Below are 12,209 nucleotides of genomic sequence, written 5' to 3'. Positions count from 1 at the left end.
CCTCGTACTGCACACACTCCAGACAATGTGCAGAGAGTTAACGAATTGGTGGCTGCTGACAGACGCATCACAGTGAACGAATTGTCACGCTACGTTGGGATAGGGGAAGGAAGTGTTTGCAGAATACTGAAAGTGTTGGCGTTAGAAAAGGTTTGTGCAAGTTGGGTTCCCAGGATGTTGACAGTAGCTCACAAAGAAATAAGAAAAACGGTATGCAGCGAACTTTTGGAACAGTACGAGAATGGTGGAGAGGACTTTCTTTGAAGAATTGTGATAGGTGATGAAACATGGCTCCATCATTTTCCACCAGAGGCATGAATGGAGTGGCATCAACCAAGAAAAAAAAATTCAAAACCACACCTTCTGCTGGAAAAGTTACGACTACGGTGTTTCTCGATTCCGAAGGACTCTTGCTTGTGGACTTCATGCCAAGTGGAACCACCATAAGTTCTTATGCATATTTGACGACTCTGAAGAAACTTCAAGCTCGACTGAGTTGTGTTCGACAATATCGGCAAAAGCAGGATGTTTTGCTGTTGCACGACAATGCACGGCACTTGTCAGTCAAAAGACCATGAAAGTGATCACAAAACTCGGATGACAACAATGAAACACCTGCCTTACAGTCCTGACCTGGCTCCATGTGACTATGATGTCTTTGGTAAACTGAAAGACCCTCTCAGTGGAACAAGGTTTGAAGATGATGACTCCCTTGTGCACGCTGCCAAACAGTGGATTCAACAGGTTGGCCCACAAATTTTTACCGTGCAGGTATACAGGCGCTGGTTCCAAGATGGCGTAAGGCAGTTGAGAGGGAAGGAAATTACGTGGAGAAATGAAAATATTGTTCCTGAAGGATGAATCTACATACTGTAAAACTTTCAAACATGTAGAATAAAAGATGAATTTAAAAAAAAAATAGTGTGCATTTATTTTGGAGTGACCCTCGTATAATCAGTGATTGCGGGTTCGACTCCAGTTGGCCATTTGCAACCCCGGAATTCGTCTTGACGAAGTCATTAAACTAACGTTGCCCAAATATCCCGAAACGTAAGCCAACAAACATTGTTTCCCTACACACAGTGTGAAAATAACTATTTAAATAACAAATTTAACTCTCTACGGGCAATAGTTCAAAGAGGAACTGAAGAAGACAGTCAAACATAAATTTTAGAGTCCGACAGCCATTATATTTAGTAATCAGTTAACTCGTAAGATTGGCGTGGACAACTCAGGGGATAGGGCGGTACGATATATGTAAGAAGAAATGCCAGTACTGTATACATAAAACTAAATCGCAATTACTCTGTTCTCATCCAAATAAATTAAGAATTTAATAAATACCCACAATAGAAAACGCTCTCACAGTGTTTATAAGATCTCAAGTAAGTTATTAAAATCCTGTTTTCATACACATAATAGATCCAGTCACATACGAAATTCATCACTATCACAGGGTGCATTTCCCAGACAGGCTGAAAGATGCTGTTCTCAGACCTATTTACAAGAAAGGTACTTAGACATGTACTACGAATCACCGACCAGTCTCATTGCTTACCTTAATTTCTAACGTAATAGAATAGATTATGTACACAAGGCCAAAAACACAACGATATCTAAATAAAACAGTCGTCAGTCCGAATTTGAATTTCAAAAGAGTCTGCCACTTTTCACTTTGCTAATCAGGCAATACAAAATTTGAATGACAGAATATTGCTGGTTATTATTTCCTCTTAATTGTTGCATGTATTTTATTGTGTATTTCAGAGTATTCGCCCAGAGAGCTCAAACATTATGGTACGAGACATCTTGATGCTAACTACCTTCCACCCTGTCTAAAACAACGTATAATGTGACGTTAGGAAACTCAAGAAGTGTACACAACGTACCATGATCTTCAGGATAAGAAGTCACCATTATAGGAGTACCAAAGGGCTCGATATTGAATCTGCCCTTGTTCTCGTTTCCTGTAGATGACTTTCGATCATATATCCTAGAAGCAGGATTCATGCTCTTTGTTGACGAGTCAAGTATGATATAGTAAAGACTAATGGAGAAACTTCAACAGATGAAAATTATTAATATGTTGCTGACAATTAATAACTGGCTCCATGCACACAGGATAGCACTCAACGTAGGTAAAACACAAAAGTGTTCAAATGTGTTTGAAATCTTACGGGACTTAACTGCTAAGGTCATCAGTCCCTAAGCTTACACACTACTTAACCTAAATTATCCTAAGGACAAACACACACACCCATGCCCGAGGGAGGACTCGAACCTCCGCCGGGACCAGCCGCAAAACACAATGTATGTGATACTGTGTGCACAAGACCTGAGTACACTGTTAAAAATAATACGTAAGGAAAATCAGTTAATGAAACACAATATTGTATCGACAGTAACTTAAACCGGAAGTCTCACCATATAGATCACCCTAAAAGTCTAAGCTCAGCAACTTTGGAGGTAAAAATATCGAACTACCTTTCCTACTTTCACTCTCTAATATCTTACGGTATAAATTCTGGGATGATTCCTCACTGAGGAGTTATGTACTTGTTGCGCAGATGCCTCTAATAAAGGTGATATGCGATGTTCACTCAAGAACGTCTCGTAGAGTTTTTTATTTTTTTATTTAGCAGGTACCAAGCGAGGCAGAACAGTGGTCAGCGCTTCGAATGCCGATTCAGATGCCCGTCTGACCATATAGATTTAGGATTTCCGTGATTTCCCTGTAGTGATTAAGGCAAATGCCCGGATGGTTCCCTTGAAAGGGCACGGCCAATTTCTTTTTCAATCGATACTAATCCGATCTTGAGCTCTGTTCCTAATGACTGCGCTGTCGACAGGAAGTTAAACTCTAAGCTTCCTTCCTTCTTTAAATTCTCTTGTCAACAATCAAGAGTGATTTACAAACAACAACAACATTCACAAAAATAATACCGGAAACAGATATTAGCTCTACCGTCCATCACTCATTCAGACAACAGCACGGAAAAAAGCTATAAAAATTTCTGAACACATATTCCTTGATATCAAGGTCGTAATAGATAATACTCCACAGAAGCAGAGAAGAGTTTTTTAATGCACGATGACATGACGTCTCTCTCTCTCTCTCTCTCTCTCTCTCTCTCTCTCTTTGTGTATGAGGGGGGGGTAGAGGGAGAGAGAGGGGGGGGAGGGGAAGAGGGAGGGAAAGATAGACATAGAGAACGAACGCAAGTAATATTAAATATGTAGAAAAATAAATATAAAGGGCTAACTTAGCGTTGAGATTAAGGCACATAAGTGGTTAGCATATTGCAACGTTTTTCACCAATGTCAACGGAAAATGCAAGTAAGTAAATAAACTGGATGAATCCATTCAGCAGCAACGTATCATGATTTATGTGACGTAAACTTCTTATCTTGAGCGGCAGGTGTCTTGTATGATATAATAATGTAATAATTTGTCCAGTTATGTACGATTGTAAATTTTATGGCAGTTAACTTGAATAATAAACCAGTTGTCCGTGGTTTCAATTTCGCCTCGTCTGCTGTTTTGCTCAGAATTCGTGATGAGTTAAATCGAATACTCTCCTCGCAAACCTTCTACCAAGAAAACGATTATTTAAAGTGCATCAAGACATTATGAGGCAATGAGATGGGAATACCTTGTAAAAAACAGGGAAATATCTCTTGTAGTAGCTTAGAAATCAAGAAACAATTTCCAGTATAAAAACTACAAGTTTCCTAATACTACTACAAAAAACTTCCATCGGTAAAAGAAGCAAGACCTGTGTCCGTGAACGTACCAGTTTCTTTCTTGCAGCTTTGTACATTCCAGCAGTTCCACGAAGAATATTCCGCGATACAATAGAACATGCGCAGTAGTCCTCGTCTGGATGACAAGGACCTATATGTTCATAGGTTGAACAAGGTACAGAACTGAGGACCGAAATTAAGTAATGTTGTCCCAGATTCATATCTAAAAATAATGGTACGTCACACACGTGGGATGGATTTCAAGAATCGCCATCAATTCTTGTGTACTGAATTACCTAAAATGCGTTATAATGGAATAACGTCGGACGTACCATTTTGCTGAGGAAGGGATAGTACAATAGGTCAGCCACATTTGATATACACAAATATTAGTATTTTACTATTCGATTTTTCAGTTCATTGTTTCAGTTCAATATATCGGTTAAGTCTGCAGACGTTCGTCAGTCGCCAGCACTCTATTTTTTCGTAATATATCCTTTGGATGTATTTTCAAACTCTTTATATGATGTGGCGTATCGGAAGATGTTGCTAATGACAATTAGTGCTGAGTCATTATTGTGCTTTATCTGAAAGCAGCCACCAGTAAAACATTACGTACCCACACATTCCTAACGTGCAAAAACACAGAAGCAGTTGCAGCAGTGTGACAAGAGCGATAAAAAACAGACAGCGGCCTGACACAATACGTTGCTTGCTAGAGACCGAGGAAGAAACTGTAATTAAAGGCGTCGTACCTCGGGCAGCCGGCAGTCCGTCGGCGAGGAGAGAGGAGCGAGCGCCGCGCAGCGTGCAGAAACCAGCACTGGCGGCTTCTGCGGAGAGCCGGACGGACGTCAGCTGACCTCGAGGCAATGGGCGGTCGCCGCAATTGCTGGATGACACGTGACCCGCGCCAGTTCCAGCCGCGGCGGTCAACAAGTGGATCAGATGTCAGCCTCCCCACCTAATTCCTGCTACATCAATTTCTGTTGTTACATTCCTCACAAGTCATTATGCCTCAGAATGCTTAGCTATACAAGGTGACACGAGCTCTATCGACAAAATTTCGGGTTCTGATCGTGCATCGTTTTTGAGTATTTTGGTCTCTCGGAACCCGTGGTCACCAGTTGCTCATCACAGAACAGTTGCAATTCGTATTGTTTCTTATCCACATTTGACTTTGTACCTGAATTGCACTGAAAATACGTACGAAATACTGCGAATGTCGACTGACGCTCTGTGTGTCTTGTCTGCAGAGAAACGTGTCAATTCTCTCACGCTGCTTGATGTTGACAACAATAACGCATTTCCACTCTTCACCCATACGCCTGCATTCCGTCTTGTGTTACTTTGCACAGCATTGTTAATCATCCGTTAACAGTGCTAAACGGCAATATGGATGAGTCATGTGCCTTGTGTTTGGGTTCACTCAGTGCAGTGGAAGAGCGACACTACGACGCTATACTGATCTCTTTCGGCTTGACTGTACTTTCGCATCTGAGGGTTGTTGCATTACTCTGTGTTTTGAGTTTGCGTATTGAAGGCGTTTTCATTGGTGTGAAGGCTATTCATACATACACTACTGGCCATTAAAAGTGCTACACCACGATTATGACGTGATACAGACGCGAAATTTAACCGACAGCGAGAAGATGCTGTGATATGCAAATGATTAGCTTTTCAGAGCATTCACACAAGGTTGGCGCCGGTGGCGACACCTACAACGTGCTGTCATGAGGAATGTTTCCAACCGATTTCTCATACACAAACAGCAGTTGACCGGCGTTGCCCGGTGAAACGTTGTTGTGATGCCTCGTGTAAGGAGGAGAAATGCGTATCATTATGTTTCCGACTTTGATAAAGGTCGGTTTATAGCCTATCGCTATTGCGGTTTATCGTACCGCGACAGTGCTGCTCGTGTTGGTCGAGATCCAATGACTGTTAGCAGAATATGGAATCGGTGGGTTCAGGAGGGTAATACGGAACGCTGTGGTGTATCCCAACGGCCTCATACCACTAGCAGTCGAGATGACAGGCATCTTATCCGCATGGCTGTAACGGATCGTGCAGCCACGTCTCGATCCCTGAGTCAACAGATGGGGACGTTTGCAAGACAACAACCATCTGCACGAACGGTTCGGCGACGTTTGCAGCAGCATGCACTATCAGCTCGGTGACCATGGCTGCGGTTACCCTTGACGCTGCATCACAGACAGGAGTGCCTGAGATGGTGTACTCAACGACGAACCTGGGTGCACGAATGGCAAAACGTCATTTTTTCGGATGAATCCAGGTTCTGTTTACAGCATCATGATGGTTGCATCCGTGTTTGGCGACATCGCGGCGAACGCACATTGGAAGCGTGTATTCGCCATCGCCATACTGCGCATCACCCGGCGTGATGTTATGGGGTGCCACTAGTTACACGTCTCGGTCACCTCTTGTTCGCGTTGACGGCACTTTGAACAGTGGACGTTACATTTCAGATGTGTTACGACCCGTGGCTCCACCCTTCATTCGATCCCTTTGAAACCCTACATTTCAGCAGGATAATGCACGACCGCATGTTGCAGGACCTGTACGGCCCTTCTCGATGCAAAAAGTGTTCGACTGCTGCCCTGGCCAGCACATTCTCCAGATCTCTCACCACCTGAAAACATTGACGTTAACTGGTGGCCGAGCAACAGGCTCGTCACAATAGGCCAGTCACTACTCTTGATGAACTGTGGTATCGTGTTGAAGCTGCATGGGCAGCTGTACCTGTACACGCCATCAAGCTCTATTTGACTCAATGCCCGGGCTTATCAAGGCCGTTGCCCAGAGGTGGTTGTTCTGGGTACTGATTTCTCAGGATCTGTGCACCCAAACTGCGTGAAAATGTAATCACATGTCAGTCCTAGTATAATAGATTTTTCCAATGAATACCCGTTTATCATCTGCATTTCTTCTTAGTGTAGCAATTTTAATGGCCAGTAGTGTACAAATATAATCGGGGCAACAAACCGAATAAATCACAATTACATATTTACTGAGTACGCAGCCACCGAATATCAGGAGCTACTTGCACTGAGTTGACAAAAAGTCATTGGATAGCGGTACGCAGGTACACAGATCGGGGTAGCACTGTGTACACACGGTGTAAAATCGCAGTGTATTGGCGGAGCCGTGTATTCAGGTGATTCAAGTGAAGATATTTCCGACATGTTTATAGCCGCCCAGAAGGAATTAACAGACTTCGAACAGGGAATGGAAGTTGGAGATAGACGCATGGGACACTCCAGTTCGGAAATCTTAGGGAATTCAGTATTCCGAGATCCACAGCGTCATGAATATGTTGGGAAGACCAAATTTCAGGCATTACCTCTCACCACGGGCAACGAAGTGGCCGACGGTCTTCACTTGACGATCGAGAGCAGCAACGTTTGGGAAAAGTTACCAGTGCTAACAGACGAGCTTCACTCCATGAAATAACAGCAGTAATCAATGTGGGACGTACGACAAAGGTATCCGTCAGCACAGTTCGGCGAAATTTGGCGTTTGTGGGCCATGGCAGAAGACAACCGACGAGAGTGCCTTTGCTAACGGCACGATGTTGCCTGAACGCCTCTCCTGGGGCTTGTAACCGTATCAGTTGGACTCTACACGATTGCAAAATCGTGAACTGGTCACATGAGTCCTTATGTCAGTTGGTAAGAGTTAACGGTAGTGTTCGAGCGTGGAGCAGGCCCCACGAAGCCATGGATCCAGGCTCTCAACAAGGTGCTGTGCAACCAGGTGATGGCTCCATAATTGTGTGGGTTGTGTTTACAGGGACCGATCATTGACTGGAAATGGTTATGTTCAGCTAGTCGGAGACCAATTGCAGCCATTCATGGATTCCATGTTTCCAAACAATTGTGGAATTTTTGCCTATGACAATGCGCCACGTCACCGGGTCACAACTGTTCGCGATTGGTTTGTAGAACATCCTGGACATTAACAAGGGGTCAGTTCGTGCACAAAATAGTGCACCGCCAAAACTTTCGTAGTTGTGTAAGGATATAAAAGCAGCATTGCTCAGTATTTCTGCAGGGGATCCAACGACTTCTTGAGTCCATGTCACGTCGAGCTGCTTCACCTTGCCGGGAAGGAGGAGGTCCTACAGAGTATTAGGAGGAATCCCATGATCTTCGTAACCTCAGTATATACTGAAATACTAAGAAAACACCCAACAACTTTCAAAATTTTTTCGGTGGAACTTGGGTTCACCTACATAATTTCCACTTTTGTAGCTGCATCTTACAGGTTCGTTAGAAGTAAGTAGGAAGAGGAGCAACGAAGTTACTAAATGGTAATCAGAAGGTGGATTTACAGGTGGGGGGTGGAGGAGGTGGGAGTTCCCGAATTGGGAACAACAGTCCACAAATATGAAACTTCCTGACAGATTAAAACTGTGTGCCGGACAGAGACTTGAACTCAGGATCTTTGCCTTTCGCGGGAAAGTGCTCTTACAGTCCACAAATACCCTAAAACCGATCATTTCTCTCTAACATTATGAAATTAGGCATCGGACAAAGCAACTGCCATCTGTTACTTCAGCTGTGTGGTTCAGAGCTGAATATATAATGGCCACGACACTTTTCGTCTGGCAGGAAGAATCTGGTGTATTTCACACAGGAAATTTACTGTAGGATATATTTATGAAGGTAAGTGTCACATTTGCGAAGGAGGATGTGTGTAATATATTACTGGACTTGAGGAGTCGGTCCACCGCGAACGAAATAGCGTTTGAAGCAAGTAATGCCATAATGTTCATTATGTAGGTGGCCTAGTTAGATCTTAAATTTCTCTTCCAGTAAATGTAAATCTGTCTTCTGCATTGCCATTGACTGGGATTATATGGTCGCCCAAACTTCAATCGCTTCAGACAGACAGATGCTCCTATGTGCAAGGAGGTTGTGAGTGATTTCTCAACGGCCTGGCGGTCCATGTGTGGGCACGCATTGACGCGTATCAAAACAACTACACGTCTCAGCTTTGCATGCTGACGATGTTGAAGGGCGCAACTTCGTTTTGAAAGTGTTCGGCATCACACCTCAGATAATACTGATGTTCTTGACCGCATGGAATGTTTTAAAACCATGCCTGTTTGGTTCCTTATGCCGATTGCCAAATTCTTAATTTTCAAACACAACTGCCGTACTTTTCGTTCACTTATTTGTGAAATCCAGTAAATATCACGAATTCGCGGTGAATGTAAGCGACGTTGAGCCGTTTTATAAACCTGAATCACTTACCGTCATTTGGAGCTTTGATAGTACTCATATCCTCAGTTATTTCAACTCTTCACCTGCTACTGTGTCTAAAAATTTTTACTTGTGTGAAGTACGTAAATGTTAGTTAAGTGATACATATGCGTGATTACCAGTGCAGAGATATGTAAAGAAGCGTTACACGGAGTCGAAGACAATAAGCTGAAACAGACTACCTTAAATAGTCAGTTTCCTTCCAGCGAACCTCCATCCATACATTGAGCCATTATCACGTCGAGTTGCTACTGTTCGGTGACCTAGATCGGCTCTGCAATGTACTCGATTAACTCACTGTTTTTACCCTGTTGAGTGTTCGAAATGTGAGACCCCTTATTACCAGTGGCTTACACAGTAGACACAGGTTTTCTCCAATCGACATAAACCTTGCGTCAAAGATTCTTAACACGATAACAGTGACATGGTTTCGTAGTGTGCACCATTTATTTATTTATTCGGTTACTTATGACGGCATAATTACTGTCTCGTGGTCCTCTCTGACAATGAGATAGCTTAGGGTAAACAAAGTAGATGTACCTGATACCACAGAACAATCAGTGGTTTTACCTGAAAGTACACCGTTGAGAATCAATTAGAAACTGAAAGAGATGAGAAACGGGAAAGAAGAAAAGAGAAGAAAATTTGTTAAATCTTTGTAAAGTGTAGGATTGGAATTTGTTTTCCCAGGCCTAAGTAGAATTTCTACGGTCCTGTAGATTTACTCGTCTGCTGTTCAAACACAGTGCATGATTGCCTGTTTGCAGACGATAGACTTACCTGTAAGGATATGGATCATATTTCTTTCCCTGTCATGTTTACGTTCTCGCTTGAATGTAAAGACAAGGCGTTGGCGAAGTATTGATCGCCTGAATCCGAGCAGATGCTGACTGCTAGTTCTGCCGAAAGCGGAAATAATTCAAAGTCATTAAATCGAATAGTAACGCTCGTTAGAATTACATGCATCTTGTAGAAGGATGGATGAATAATATGTAAAGTATTGTGACTCTTACTCGCAACTAAAAATATTTATGAGCTAATTCACGAAGTCTTCAACCAGCTAATAACTGGTGGTGATGTAACAACCGATTTGAACAAGATGCATAGTAAAGAGTTGGAGAGGTGTTCTCTGTACGGAGTATGTATGTAATAAACATTTCAGCATCTCTTCGAGTAGTAGCTGGAGCTGAATAAGTTTAAAAACAACGTAAAAACAACGTAAACTTCGTTGCTGGGTGAAAGATTCATTCTGGAAAGAAAACTTTACCTGTGGTTAACCCATTTCTCCACTAACCCCTGTTATCGTAGTCAGACATCTACCCTGTCTAATCTTAATTTAGTAGCCAATATTACAAATATTTATTGTGTATCATTTCAATGGCATATTCTTGAGATTTTTGTATAATTCTCATAAATGTATCATTTTTTCTGAAGAATTATTTTTTGCCCTGTTCAAAACTCACTTTTAACTAAGCTTGTTTTAAGCGTCTTATGTAATCACGCTAACAGAATAGCAAGTTAGTCCATCTTTCATACTCAATCTCCACAAAAACAGTTGTTTAATACATTGTTATTTTCATTCCATCCCATCTCATTTCGTTTGGTTTCCTTTACTTTAGATTCTGACTTTCCCTATGTTGTTTCTCAAATGTTTTGTTAATAGTATATTGTAATCCGTGAATTTTCAGAATTTCTCTCTTCCTTTCATACTTTTACTACTGTTTGAAAATAGCTTTCATTTTCTTTTCGGCAGGGAAGATAAGCAATAAGAGGTCGCACAAACGGCGTGAGTGATACATTTCGTTCGCAGTTGTTTCCCCCCTTTAGTTATAAACGCTTTTAATATTAAAAACAGTTAAGTCATATCTACTTCCTTTGAACCCTGTTTTTTTGTGAAATTGTTTGAACTCTTTCCTGAATCTACAGACGTCTTGAAAGTACAAATACGTTCTTCAGGCAACTGTTAAAAGCTTCAGCATATCTGTAGAAATACGTGATGAGTGGTCTACCTGGTGTTGTTTGAGTCGGTGTTGTGAAGCTGAGTACTTACGGTTCTTATTTTTTTTTTTCAATTCATTCAGTGTACTCCATGTTAGGTTTGAAATGTGATGTTGCGTTTGTAAAACAAATTTTCCTACTGTGAAAACTGTCTTATGACAGAAACCGATCGTGAATAATTTGAGTTACAAGTCAGCATTGCGTTCATCATACATTTCAACGAATGTCTTGAAAGTAATCTGGAGCCCCGTAATTCTCTTCGATCAGAAAATTTTTGGTCCTGTTAGCAACTGCTTGTCAGAGACCTCAGGTACTACTAAAAATGTCAGTCATATTACACTTATTTCATGTTTCGTGTATTTCTCTAAAAACCATTCAAAGACGAATGTCATAAAGTATACGTGATGGTATCTTGTAAGTGTTCCCAAACTCAACAAAACGGCAGATGAATGAGGTGTAAACTCTCTATGTTGATGGAAGATCTGAGTGGGAAGCTGACCTGTAACGCTTCACTAACTAACGAAAGCGCTTCCTTTTTTTCTGTAATTAATATGTAAGATAAGAAGGTATTTCTTTAGTTGCGATTAATTCTCGACTGACTTCACCCCTGCCGATCTAGGAGGCAGTGTTAGCTTTCTTTTGGAAAGTTTCCAGAATAACCATTATTAAGGCAGTGTTGTCATTACCCTTTTGGTACGTCCTATTACTTTGACACTACAATAGTTATGTGAGGAAGAGAAGGTGATAAAACTCAATAATCTCATTAACACAGCTTGCCAATTGATGAACATGTAGCAATACCGTAGACCACCATTTGGAAGGACTCTGCTTTAAATTTTCCGTGTCTGTGGAGACCATAAAGTACCAAAACCGCTGAGAATTCGCCGTTTCTGAGGCTCGTCTCCTCAGATGAGCAGCAAGGTCGAGAACGACGTTATGCATAGAAAATAGGCGACAAGGGTTTCGTCTTTGCATCGGCTATATTTTTCCGTCGAAGATCTGGAAATAGAGGAGAGTTACAGGAAATCTTCGGAGTTGACTTTTAGCAACATACAATACTATCAAATTTAGTTAATTTAAACTGAAAATCAACAGTGCTATAATTTGGGATGTATATTTAGTTACTTGTGACAGTATAAATCTGCGGATGCTAAATCTTTCCTCTCAAGACCACAACGTCTC

At 41.7% G+C, this 12,209-nt stretch overlaps 1 protein-coding gene across 1 annotated transcript in view; it reads right to left on the bottom strand.

Moving 5' to 3' along the window:
• The window catches only part of LOC124589894, a 53,295-nt gene extending 48,700 nt beyond the window's left edge, over positions 1 to 4,595 (bottom strand). Inside the window, exon 1 of the mRNA XM_047131606.1 lies at positions 4,500 to 4,595. The gene's annotated coding sequence lies outside the window, so the exon portion shown is untranslated. The remainder of the gene's footprint in view (positions 1 to 4,499) is intronic.
• Positions 4,596 to 12,209: the final 7,614 nt, after the last annotated feature.

Source organism: Schistocerca americana, chromosome 2 (genome assembly GCF_021461395.2).
Source record: "Schistocerca americana isolate TAMUIC-IGC-003095 chromosome 2, iqSchAmer2.1, whole genome shotgun sequence".
NCBI classification, from domain to species: Eukaryota; Metazoa; Arthropoda; class Insecta; order Orthoptera; family Acrididae; genus Schistocerca; species Schistocerca americana.
The sequence above is the reverse complement of the archived record's forward strand: the minus strand, read 5'-3'. Positions and strand labels throughout refer to the sequence as shown.